The 12,903-nt window shown below is 35.1% G+C and overlaps 2 protein-coding genes and 3 non-coding genes across 7 annotated transcripts in view; 3 read left to right on the forward strand and 2 right to left on the reverse strand.

Moving 5' to 3' along the window:
* The window catches only part of LOC112126113, a 302,358-nt gene that overhangs the window by 248,999 nt on the left and 40,456 nt on the right, over positions 1 to 12,903 (reverse strand). The window lies entirely within an intron of this gene.
* Positions 1 to 12,903, forward strand: part of LOC106664874 (protein slit) — a 234,670-nt gene that overhangs the window by 182,762 nt on the left and 39,005 nt on the right. The gene's annotated exons all lie outside the window — the stretch shown is intronic.
* Positions 257 to 328, forward strand: Trnah-gug. The gene has a single exon. It is a non-coding gene; the product is annotated as a tRNA-His (tRNA).
* On the forward strand, positions 1,091 to 1,162 carry Trnah-gug. Its single transcript has one exon. It is a non-coding gene; the product is annotated as a tRNA-His (tRNA).
* Trnah-gug lies at positions 11,992 to 12,063 on the reverse strand. The gene has a single exon. It is a non-coding gene; the product is annotated as a tRNA-His (tRNA).

The raw sequence follows: 12,903 nt of genomic DNA on the forward strand, positions 1-12,903 counted from the left end.
TAATCCGAGATCCTTTCCATATATTCAGATATTTCACTTCATAGTTAAAGATTCAATCATCATCATCTTTCACCTCCTGGATAATTGTACTACATGTTTTTGTTACCGCATTAAGATAAACAAAACAGCTAGTACTAATCGCAATGGTCAAATGGTTTGAATTCAGGCGGGAGAGTCGACTTTCTCCTTGGACAGTGTCCTACATTCAACGCCGTTTGGGGGATTTGTTCCACAAGTTTCTTCAACCTCCGGGATAGCCGTGATCGTATAGTGGTTAGTACCTTGCGTTGTGGCCGCAATAACCCAGGTTCGAATCCTGGTCACGGCAGAAATTTTTTTTTTATTTCTTTAATATTTTAACCTTAAAAAATAGTATGGTGCATTTACTTTACAATCGATTTTTAAATATGCGTGTTATGCCATAAAAGGGATCTAGTCCTATTTATTTTTCCGAAGCTCTCTTTTCGCTAGGTGTCTGTTATTTCGCAATTTGTGAATCTCAGTTTTTAGGAAGTTCCAAACTAATCTCCTAGCCTTCTAGGCTTCGTCTTTAGTGCTGTTTATCGGATAGTAATATACTATAATTGTTGCATCCGTGAGATGTTTGTTATCTCCCATTTTTTCACTTATTATCTCACACTTCTTTGTCATTTGTGCTTCTACTAATCTATATAAAAAATCTTTTTGTTAAATTGATTGTTGTCTTTAAGTTTTTAATCCATCTTTCTATCTACCCCTTCCTCTCTCCGTATGTCTTTCTGTATGTTTGTCGGTCTGTTTATCTCTCTCTCTCTCTCTCTCTCTCTCTCTCTCTCTCTCTCTCTCTCTCNTATGTGTGTGTGTGTGTGTGTGTGTGTGTGTATGTATAAAACAATGTACTTTTTAGTCGAGTCTTCCACGTCCCCAGAAACTACACAACAAAACGATTTGATTATTGGACTATTCTTTAGTTATCTAAATGTTATATTAATTGTTTATTAAAATTTTGTTTATGTATCATCATAAATTATTTACTTCTCCATGACAACATTGTTCTACTTTTAACGGCCTCTGAAGGATTAATCCATCCAGTACTTTCACCTCCGGGATAGCCGTGATCGTATAGTGGTTAGTACCTTGCGTTGTGGCCGCAATAACCCAGGTTCGAATCCTGGTCACGGCAGTAAATTTTTTATTTTTATTTCTTGAATATTGTGGGAGTAATTTTTAACAATTTATTTTTAAATATGAGCCACAACAAGGGAAGGCTTCGGACGTGGTATCACCAATTTTAAAAAAAACTTTCATGGTGGTACTAGGTCGAAAAATATTTTCAATATAGAAATTTATACTTTTCTAAAATATACTTTTCTGCTTTTTCTGTGCATATATAACAAGGTTTTTATACATCAGTCGGTTAATAGGTGTATTAAATGAAATTAGAATATCCAATTATATATTCAATATGCAAAATATTGGCACAGTGTAGACATTTTCTTTCTCATGGCTTCCAGACCCATAATTTTTGCGTTCTTGTATGGATTATAGGATAGCGAGGCCGAGACAGCTCGTAAAATTTACGTTCGGTGGTGAAACTATAAATGAGCCATAAGTGGTTCAAATTGTATAAAAAAGTACTCCATTAAAAACAAAACAAAAATGGCAAAAAGGAGGGAAAATTCAAAAGGTGGGGTTAAGATGGGAAGTAGTGTCCGAGTGGATCGAGGTCACGATAGCTCAAGTGGTAGAGCAGCGGCGTATTTAGCCGAAGATCACGGGTTCGAATCCCGCTCGTGCCATTGACTTTTTTATCTCAACTAAAAACTTTAATTAATTGTAATAAAAAAATATATTTTGCATTGTATAAATTCACTTTTCCACATCCTAAATGTAAACAATGTTTTTAAATCCCAGGCCCTGAAGATGATCTCATTAAAGATCGAAACGTTGGCACGATAAAGAAAATGTTTTTCTAAAACCTACATCACATCAGACCGCATCTCACGATTTCTGAATAATCATTGTATATAGTTGTAATGTTTGTGAACTGACATAGTATGTATTTTTAATTATACATATGTTCATCATGTGCGTTTGGGCTGTTAGTGTATATTTTTATGGTTTATCCGTTGTAATTTAAAGTGTTATCGTCTTCCGGTTTTTTCACCATGCGGATTGTACGTATGTAAACTTATATAAAAGATATTGTTTTTACGAAAAAAAAATTATATGGATGTATTTATGGCAAAGTGGGGGAGGAAAAGTAAACCATCCAGCAGTACGCCGAGAAACGCAAAAATAAACGCTGTTGAGACCGGGCCGAGAGGATTTCTTCCAGCGCGAGAAACCCCATTTACTATGTTGAGAATATCGGGTACATAATAGAACAAAGATCGGTAGATGATTGACGACTCACCGGATTTATAAAACATCCCGAATATTATATCGTCGCAGTACATCGGGCTTCCGGCGTTTATGGTGATGTGAGATGAATAGTTAAAACACAAATATTTATCGGTGGTGATACTTCCATAACAGAAATTGTCGACAGAAACCTGCAGAACGATTCTTGAGAAGATGGAGATATTTTCATTGACGATAAGAGACCAACATCTATTTCTCTTTGCAAACTTTTGAACCCAAGAAGACATGTCCGATTTAAATAGGGTCACGGGTTGGACGAACTTGTTGAACTTGACGGCGAACTGTAGCTTCAAGATGAGTAGGTCGTTGTCTGCTAAATGTGATATTAAATATTTCGATGTGACGGGTATCGCCACCTCTGCCTTAGTGATTACGGCGAATAGCTCGATATCTACATAGACCAAGGCTTCCGCGAAGAACGGGTACAAACACGAGTCGGTCGTTAGAACTTTTGTATCGCTAACCAACGTACCTAGGCAAGAGTTGCAGCACACAGTCTTAATAACAACGAGAAACGGGAATTTTTCCTTTTCAACAATTTGCCAACGTTTGTCGTTCATCTCAAATCCGTCTAATACCTCTACCATCAGGCTAATTCTGAATACGAAGATTATAAAATACGGAAAGTTAAAAAGACAAGGCAACTCCATAATAATAAAACAAACCCAACCCAACAAAGTAGCTTTTTGCGTTTTATTTTTAACATATGTTACTATCATTAAATTTAATCATTTATAAAACCTATTAATAGGAAATTATAAAACTAAAAACCTATGCTCTAGCCTATAAAATATTAATTAGATGATTTTACCCTGAATATAATACTGTTTTAATAATGTAACGTAATAAAAAGTACCTGTGATTTTTCCATTCTTTTTATGCTCAAACATTTTGCATAAGTTATCTCATTCCATAATTAAGCGTCGACTGTGGTTCGGCATTAAGCGGAATAACGAGATTGATCCATCCAGGAGCACTTCATTTCCATACATTTACATAAACATTTAGCATATGCATTTATGAACATTTATTAAAAAAAAGTATAAAACAAAGGAAAAAGATTTTAATTTAATCTTATCGTCCTATCGGTTTGTTACCAGTTCCTTCTAAATTATTCAAAAAATTAATTTACAAAAGAATTATCGCTATTGCTACATCTAACAACGCCTTACCAGACCATCTATCTGGCTTTCGAACCCATCATTCCACTACTCATTAACTTAAACAGTTCCAGATTTCTTTACTTCATGTCTCGAGCAGAAACTGTACGCGACTGGAGTGTTTCTAGATATTTCTTACGCTTTCGATAAAGTCTGGCATGAGGGATTATTATTCAAATTAAAATTATTTTTACCCCAGGCCTATTATCTGATTATACAATCATACCTTAAGGAGAGATTTTTCGCAGTAAACCAAGATACCGAGACTTCTTGTGAAGTGCTTGCAGGTGTGTCATAAGGGACAATACTCGCTCCGCTGTATTACACAATTTTTACTTCTGATATTCCCACAAATGAGAATACACTTATCGCCATATACGCAGACGACACCGCCATATTAACAAGTCATCCCTCTTCTACACAAGCTTCACTTATGTTACAAGACAATTGAAAAATGGAACAATCTTTGGGAAATAAAGTCTAACCCCTTAAAGTGACAAAATATCACTTTACACTCCGTCATGAGACTTCTCCTAGTACACTTATACAATGAACCTGTTCCTCAATCCGATAAAGTTAACTATTTAATACTTATATTTGATAGAATACTAAATTAGGAATCCACACACACAAATAAAAAAACAGACACTCAACAAACGATTTAAAATGTGACAATCAAAATTACCATTAAAATCAAAACTTTCCACATACACGTATGTACACAAACCAATTTGGATGTACGGGTGCCAAATTTATGGATCGGCCAAATATTCCAATATTCAAAGATTTCAGTAAAAAAATTTTAAGACTAATTGTTTCTGCCCCTTTTTATGTAAACAATAACATACTTCAGAGATCTTCACATGCCAACAGTTTTTTCATCCATCAAAATATTTTACAGACGTTTTTATAGTAAATTACAAAACCACACTAACTTTATTCCCTCCAATTACCACGTAACCGACTGAAAGAATATGGAAAGAGAGCTCTTAAATGATTAATATAATTTTAATAATCCAGAACGCCTGCCAATGGGTAGCTTTCTCTATAATGCCACAAACATAAAATATCCTAACTGCTGGTTGATACATGCACAGTTGTAGATACAAATAAATGAAGTAAAAAAAATTAAATGAACTGATTACAGAGTGAACAGCACTTGCTGTTACAGCATATGGCCTTTAAATACAGCCACAAATCATGATTTTTTGGCAGTCGGGATATAATATGACAAAGGCCATTTTTGTCAAAGGGCCAAAACAAACAATACCCGGCCAAAAAAGTGCCGTTGTGTGCCCAAGTATGCTCAAAATCACATTGAAAAATTTCAAAAACCATCCAGTAACTCAAGAAAAAGTGGCCCGGATTATGCGAAGAAAAAGTAATTTTATACTATCACTACTATCCTTGCGAAAATAAAACAATCAAATCCAATTGGTCTAAATAACTTTAAACACACATTTGCGTTTGGTTAATTTGAAAATATAAATATATTCATTGCAGTTCGTGGTTCGATTTATCAATTAACCTTTTTTTCAATTAATTAATATTTATGAAAGGCTCATAGGCTAATATTCGGCTAAATACGTCGCTCCTCTACCACTTGAGCTATCGTGACTTCGATCCACTCGGACACTAACTTTCCACCACAACCTCAACTCTCGAATTTTCCCTCCTTTTTGCCATTTTCCAAGTGGTAGAGCAGCGGCGTATCTAGCTGAAGGTAGTGGGTTCGAATCCCGCTCGTGACTTTTTTATCTCAACCAACACCATCCATGAATATTAATTAATTGAAAAAAATGTAAATATAATTGTACTTGCACCTTAATTAAAATGGAGGATTATTATTTAAAAGTTTCTTCCTATCTAAAAGTAGACAAAAAAGCTACCGACAACTCGTAGAAGCATATAAAAAAATAAAATTTATATATATTTTTCCACACCTACTCTCTCTCTTCTCTTTCACACACACTCTCTCTTCTCTCTCCCTCTCTCTCTCTCTCTCTCTTTCTCTCTCTCACTCTCACTCTCACCCCCTCTCTCTCCTTCTCTCTACTAAATATTCAGCAAAAATATTTTTTGAACTTGAAAAACCTTCTTCACCTTTGGGATAGCCATGTTCATATTGTAGTGTATACCTTGCATTGTGACCGCAATAACCCGGTTCGAATCCGAGTTACGGCAATAAAGTTTTATTATTTCCCATAAAAATCTTCTAACATAATTAAACCAATACAACCATGGAAATTTCGACTGAATGTAAAAATTATTTTCTCTCTCCTCCCCTGATTCCCTGAACTGATATTTACAACCACAGACAGATAAACTTTAGACAAGTTATTTTCATTTTTAACAACAATCCAAATTTCAGCAGTACAAACATCTATCATTACGTTTATACCCTTACAAAACCTATCGTAAAATTAATATATATTCCCAACGTTCCCTCCTCAAACAAGCACAAGGAGGCGGGTTATAGTGAATTCCCCAATGAGGTCGTTTCAGTTAGCAGCGTTCCTCCCGATGCTGCATCGAATTTTAAAAGGAGTCCCCTCGGGAATGAGAAGGGGGCCGGTGTAGATCGAGAAGTCTTAATGACTTAATTACCTTGATCCTAATTAAGTTTCAATAGGCTCCTCAGAAACGGCCCCTTTTTAAATGCCCGATTTTATTTCCCTTTTTGAATTTAAAAAGACGAGATTTAAACGTGTTATAGCCCGAAGGCAATGAATATTAATGGAGAACAGTGTTGCAATGATGGAATAATTATGTTATTCATTGGATCTTCGTCAAAGGTACGCAATTCAATAACGTTCGCCCTTTGTTAAAGGGCAGAGAAAAAAAACATAATTTAATTTGTTTATCATATGTGCAAATCATTTTTTTCCATTTTCGTTCATCGTGTTAATGAAAAAAGATTTGGAACAATCATCAAATCAGCAAATCCAGTTTTGAATTTTCTTTTGCTCCTTTTCACTAAATCAGCAATTTATTCAGGCTAATAGCAAAGTTCAGGCTTCTTTTTCTTTTTTTGATAGTAAAAAAATGTATAGGTATAGAAATGAAAATATGAATTAAACTGATTTGCGTTTGTGCAAATGGAATTCCATCTTGAACTTTTCATGGACCAATGACACACAGGATTGAAAAGGCCAGAGAAAAACGTACGTTATAAATAACTTAAAAAAACTATTTGTCTCGCAATCAAAATTAGGCATAAAAAAAACTTTTAATTTACAAGGCAATGAGAGGACCAATCTAGGCCATCTAGGCCTACGGTGGTGAAGGCTGGTTCTCAATCAGGGATACGTATTCACAACATCTCTACTCTATCGGCCAAAAATAGCGTCTTCTTACAAACTTCCAGACGTGACTCATACGACTCAATCAACTACATAAGAAAATATTTACTTAAGATTGATCTCATACTGGAACAAACTACGTACGACTGCAATAAATTAGGAATCAGCATCTCCTCCCCCTTGGTAATAACACCTCCGATTTTCAGGCGGAAATCTGGGCCATTAATGTGTGCTGTAGAACATGGAAAATAAAATTAAGGGAAAAGATATTAGAATTTTTTCTGACAGTCAAGCCAGTCTTAGGTCATTACAAAAAGATTTGTCAACCTCTAGGCTGATGGAGGAAACTGTAGATCTTACCAATAGGATCTCTTCCAGGTTTGAGAACAAGGTGACCCTTATTTGGATACCAGCACATATCACCTGCACACCATCGCAATGAAAAGGCCAAAGAAGGTTCTAATACTGCGTTTGTCGGGTTACAACCGGTATTACATCACTCTATGAGCACAGCGAATGAGAGTACTAATAACTGGGCATGAAACAATTCCTTAGGGAGTGGAATCTATCCCCCCCGGACACAGGCGATCGAAAGAGTTTGTTAAGGTGATCAAATCAGCAGAATCGGAATGGCTATTCTCTATCTCAAGGCAGGGAATTAGGAGGCTGATAGGTATTCTGACAGGCCACTGATCTGAGAAGACACCTCTCCGTAATGGGTGGTATTCTACCAGATCCTTTTTGCCGTTTTTGCGAAATAAAAGAAGAAACGGCAAGGCACTACCTCGCAGAGTGTGATAGGTATGCTAGGTCTAGATTTGAAATCTTTCTTGAAGGACATCACCAAATCACTCCCTGAGATTAAATGGTCCAAAATCTTGGGGTTTGTGAACAGGTCCAAGATATTTGTGCAGGACACGTGAGCCGACCAAGTTCCGGACCTTTTAGGGATGGGGTACGAGTCTACCGAGGCATTTAACCACTCGGGTCTTGGCCGCCCACCCTATATGTGTACACTACATACGACTGCAACTACTGACAACTTTCTCATTTTTCTATCCATTCCTTTTCACCACTTCGGCTTCTGTTCTCATCATTCTATGATCGATGAAGGTTTAAGAGTCGCTGAGAGCAGTGATCATCATCTGGATATGGATGTGGCCCAGGCTTTTGATAAGGCACCCTGGAATGCTTTATAAATTTAAACGCTTCATATCCAGTATAATCTCTTATTACTAATCCTAGAATCCGATTCAACTGAGCCGCATCCTATCCGGGCAACCTCCAACATCCAAGAAATCTGAGTGCATCGAAGACTGGTGCAAAAACAATAGGACAAGGCTGAATGAGGTAAAATGTACACAGGGTACATTGAAAAAACACCCTAGCCATCTAGTGTACATCATCGATCTTCGGATTTACATTCAAGTTATGCTTAGGACTGTATCTAGCCGACAGAGGTGAAATTCTCACACAAGTGTCTTGAGGCAACAAATGAACTTGGACAACTAGAGAGAGTCAAAACTCACCTACCTTTATCAAGACATTACTTCAAACACTCTGGACACCCAATATCCAGCGAATCCACCCTTTTCATCAAAAGTCCTCAGACAATTCGTCAAAGCTCCTTACAACGTCACTAACCTCACTATCCATAAAGACCTCAACATTCATTTTGTCAAGGAACTGATCCGTTCCCCAGACCAAAAGTCTCACACCACTCGATCCATCCTAACCCTACGACACAAGCTTTACCTACACTTCCATTATAATCGACATGGTCACGTGACCTCCTTGCCCCTTAATCCAGTGACTTCTCTTAACGTGTGTCCTCTGATTGCATAGCAGGTCATAGTGGCAGGTTGTGACCGGGAGGAAAAAACAAAAACTCTTATATTTATAAAACGTATTTTTATACGTATAAACTGCAAAGAAATTTATAAAATGATATGAGAATAGAATTGTAAATGTTATTGTTAACTGAAATTCTCCAAATTGTTACAAGTCATATTTGTTTCAATGTTCAAATGTAAATTCATAATTCATGGGGAAATGTAAACAGGTCAAGTCCGAGCTTTTAATTCAGATGGATTTCCCTTTTCCCGATGTTGGTAAACTTTCCGGATTGGATTCGAGATCCTCTCGTGCACACACAGGCCCGACCTTCTATAAATATTCATTCTATCAAGTCACATTGCCGCAATGGCCTTTTAGCATTCTCGAGCCTAACTTGAAAGAGAAAAATTGGCCAAAACGTGCCAAAAAAAATCCGAACCTTATACAAAACGAGTTGGCCAAAACGCGATAAGTCCGAAATTTATATCTTCTGAGATTAGAAGAATTATCATTTAAAATATTCTATTTACCAATTATGTCATAAATGTACATTAATTATTAATTAATTCTACTCACTGAAATGATGAAATTCTGGATAACGTACCTGAAACAAAATAAAAAAATTAACATTGTGACTTCTATTACCACAAATAAAAATAGTTATTACATTTTAATTTTTTTTCTATATATACATACTTCTGACAGATGTCACAGACCTAAATCTCTCTCAACATTCACATCGCTATGAGATCTCGTTTAAAAGTGCAACCCTTGGGACTGCAAAACGGTTATTTTTCCCGTTTACACAGGAGAGTAAAAATATATTTTAACACCCTCGAGGGGGAAGCTTTGAAACAGTTTGCACTGCTGCATGTGTTGGGTTGTTTTTTGTTGTAATTTTCTTTTATGTCAGACCATTTACAGTTGAAATAAGATGGATAAGCATAAGAGTTAAATTCAGATAGATAGATAGATAGATAAAAAGGTGAGGCTGATTTAAAAAATTAGAGAAAAATATACAAAATGGAAAAGAAGGAGTAAATTTGGGATTTTCGTTGTGTTCCATTTCCCTCCCCTCGTTACTGATATAAGTAGAGATTAATTCCTTAATCAACATTACTATTAAAATCTAATTTTTATTTTCGATCGAGGATAAGTCTTGGTTAATCCAAGAATTACCTTCTTGTTCGGGTTGTTAAGCTCTGCCTTTTCGTCATCAATGGAAAAATACTTGACAAACATTTTATTTACGTCAACGTGCGTTTTTCAATATTTGACAAAAACAGTTTATCAAGTCTTGTCGGTTGGCCCTTTTATATTAACGATCAATATTCTATAAATAACGAGACTTCACCCAATGCTAAAAGCATGTCAAAAAATATCTATTTTTATATCTTTGAAACTCCAAGAGAAGATCTGTTTACGAATATTTTAAGCTTTAAAGAAAGAAGATTTGTTAAAATATAAACATTAATTGTTTGTCTATAAAATTATAATACGTACAATATTCAATTTTATATTTATATTTGTATTATTTAGTAATATTATTATATTATTATAATAGTATTTTATTATCGAAATAACTCTAGTACTGTTCCTTGAAATAACTCTTTTAAAAATTTTTTCTCATTATTTATTTTTACAGTACAAAATACCTTAATTTTTTTTGTTATCGTAAATTTAGCGTTCAACATTGAAATTAAAAATTTGCTTAGCAATGCTTCATTAAAAGCTCATTTATGTGTTTCTTTCTTATTGTTTGACTATTTTAACGATTCATCATTTTCAAAATACGATAAATTTTTAATTGCGTTTACCGCCGTATAAACCGCAGCTTGGTTATTCATTAAAAGTAAAGTTGGACCAAATACTGCCCTCAGGAAGAACTTTGCGAATGGCAGATTTTGATCAATATTATTCCATAGCAACCAATATGTGCTTTTGTCTCAGCAGTAGTTTTAGAATGAATTTAGAATTTTGCCCAATAACCAAGAATACAAGAACTGACATTTGTTTTCAACGCGACGATACCGTATAAAACTAATTTCGACATTTGGAGGGTAAACGTGATAAATTGTAATAGCAACCCGTTTAGTTAATGGCCCAGCATAATGTCAATGGAATACGGCCACCCAACGACATTACGCCATAGAATGAGACGTGTAAAACAGTAGGGGCAGGTAGCTCTAAGAACAACGATATAGCGTGCCAACGGAAATAGTTTATTTTTCCATGTTAATTGATCTTACAGAAATTGAATTAAACCCTTTGACGAATCCAGGCGGAAAGGGCCAATACTCTTAACAACAAAACTCATATAAAAAATAAAAATTTCAAAGCCGATGTGGGAAAATTTAACCAATAAATGAAATAAAATAATTTTTATGTTGATCTGAGCTAATAGTAAAATACGAATATCACGTATTCAAATATTGCTCGACAAAATATCAGTGTGCTAAAAACTAGTAAACCTAGATACCCACTACTCTAAATAACTGATAACCATTTTAGAGGTGTTACAATGAAAAACAGGCCCTGCTCGGAAAATCAATTTGTTGTGTATGCTTCGTAGCTTAAAATGAATACTGATGGGGCTCATTAATGACGATAAATCTGAAATGCAATACGGTCGTACGAACCGCAGAACGATTTATCATGTATAACTTGGCCCTAATGTCTGCGTCAAAATCTCAATACGACAAGGCTGTCAACACGAGATTTTCACCTTTCTATTAGATTTTAAAGACATCAAAAATATAAGGCAAAAAACTTTAAAAAACAATTATAGGGAGAATTTTTAAACATAAAATGCTAAAATTTCGTAATAATTAAAAACAAACTAAGTTAAAATATTATGTTTACCAATCGAAAAATCAGTTATATTCAGATATATAACTGCCACGATTTCTTCACAGATACATTAAACTATGCCCTAGTTATATATAGAGCATTGATCGCTAATACACAGGGTCAACCGCAAGATATCATTCTGGACGTTTTAAACGAAACCAACAAATGTTATAAGTAAACTGTAAATATTTAATAGACGGAGAGAATGAGAGTGAGAGAGAAGAGAAGAGAAGAGAGAGAGAGAGAGAGAGAGAGAGAGAGAGAGAGAGGAGAGAGAGAGAGAGAGAGAGAGAGAGAGAGAGAGAGGAGACAGAGAGAAAGAGAGAGAGAGAGAGAGAGAGAGAGAAAATTTATACATCCAGTCGATGTTACAAAACTTCCATTGTCATATTGGATTAAATTTGTTAATACGCTTTTTATTAGAAATAATAAAAATTAATTGCTGTGACCAGGATTCGAACCTGGGTTATTGCGGCCACAACGCAAGGTACTAACCACTATACGATCACGGCTATGCCGAAGGTGAAAGTTTTTTACGTTTAACAAGTAGATCATTTGTGCTGAATACTTAGCTCTATAATGAAAAAATTGAACTTGTTATCGTGCTGGAAAGAAATTTTCAGCTAGAAATATAATTATGAGAGTTAAGAGGGTAAGGGAGTGAATGAAAGTTGTGTAGTTGTGATAAAATATTAAAGATACACACAACAAACTATAAATGGAAGTAATAATGAAGAGAGAACAGAACAAATTTTGATAGTCAGACAGATACAGACAGTCACGCTGATTTATATAGTAATAGACGTAGAGATGAGTGAGCACGAGAGAGAGAGAGAGAGAGAGAGAGAGAGAGAGAGAGAGAGAGAAAGAGAGAGGAGAATGAGATAGAAAGAGGGGGAGAGAGAGAGAAAGAGAGAGTAATTTGTACATTCAGTCCATGTTTCAAAACTTCCATTGATGACATGGATTAAATTTGTTAATAAGATTTTTATTAGAAATAATAAAAATTTTTTGCCGTGACCAGGATTCCATTTTTGCTAAATACTTAGTTCTATAATGAAAAAATGTATTATTAAAGATACGAGAGAGAGAGAGAGAGAGAGAGAGAGAGAGAGAGAGAATGGAAGGAAGAGGGAGAGAAGAAATAAAGTTATACAACAGACAAACAATATTCTGAGATAATAGAACAAGAGAGAACGAGAGGGAAACAGAAAAAATAGATATGGGCAAATTGAGAGCAAAATAATTTACCACTTTGATGAAATTGATTGTTAGCTGACAGAGTGATGTGTGGTTGTAGTGAGATGATACATTGATGGCACAAGTATAAGGCAATAAATAAGATTACGAGA

This window comes from Cimex lectularius, unplaced genomic scaffold (genome assembly GCF_000648675.2).
Source record: "Cimex lectularius strain Harlan isolate CLEC.00 unplaced genomic scaffold, Clec_2.1 scaffold105, whole genome shotgun sequence".
Lineage (NCBI taxonomy): Eukaryota > Metazoa > Arthropoda > Insecta > Hemiptera > Cimicidae > Cimex > Cimex lectularius.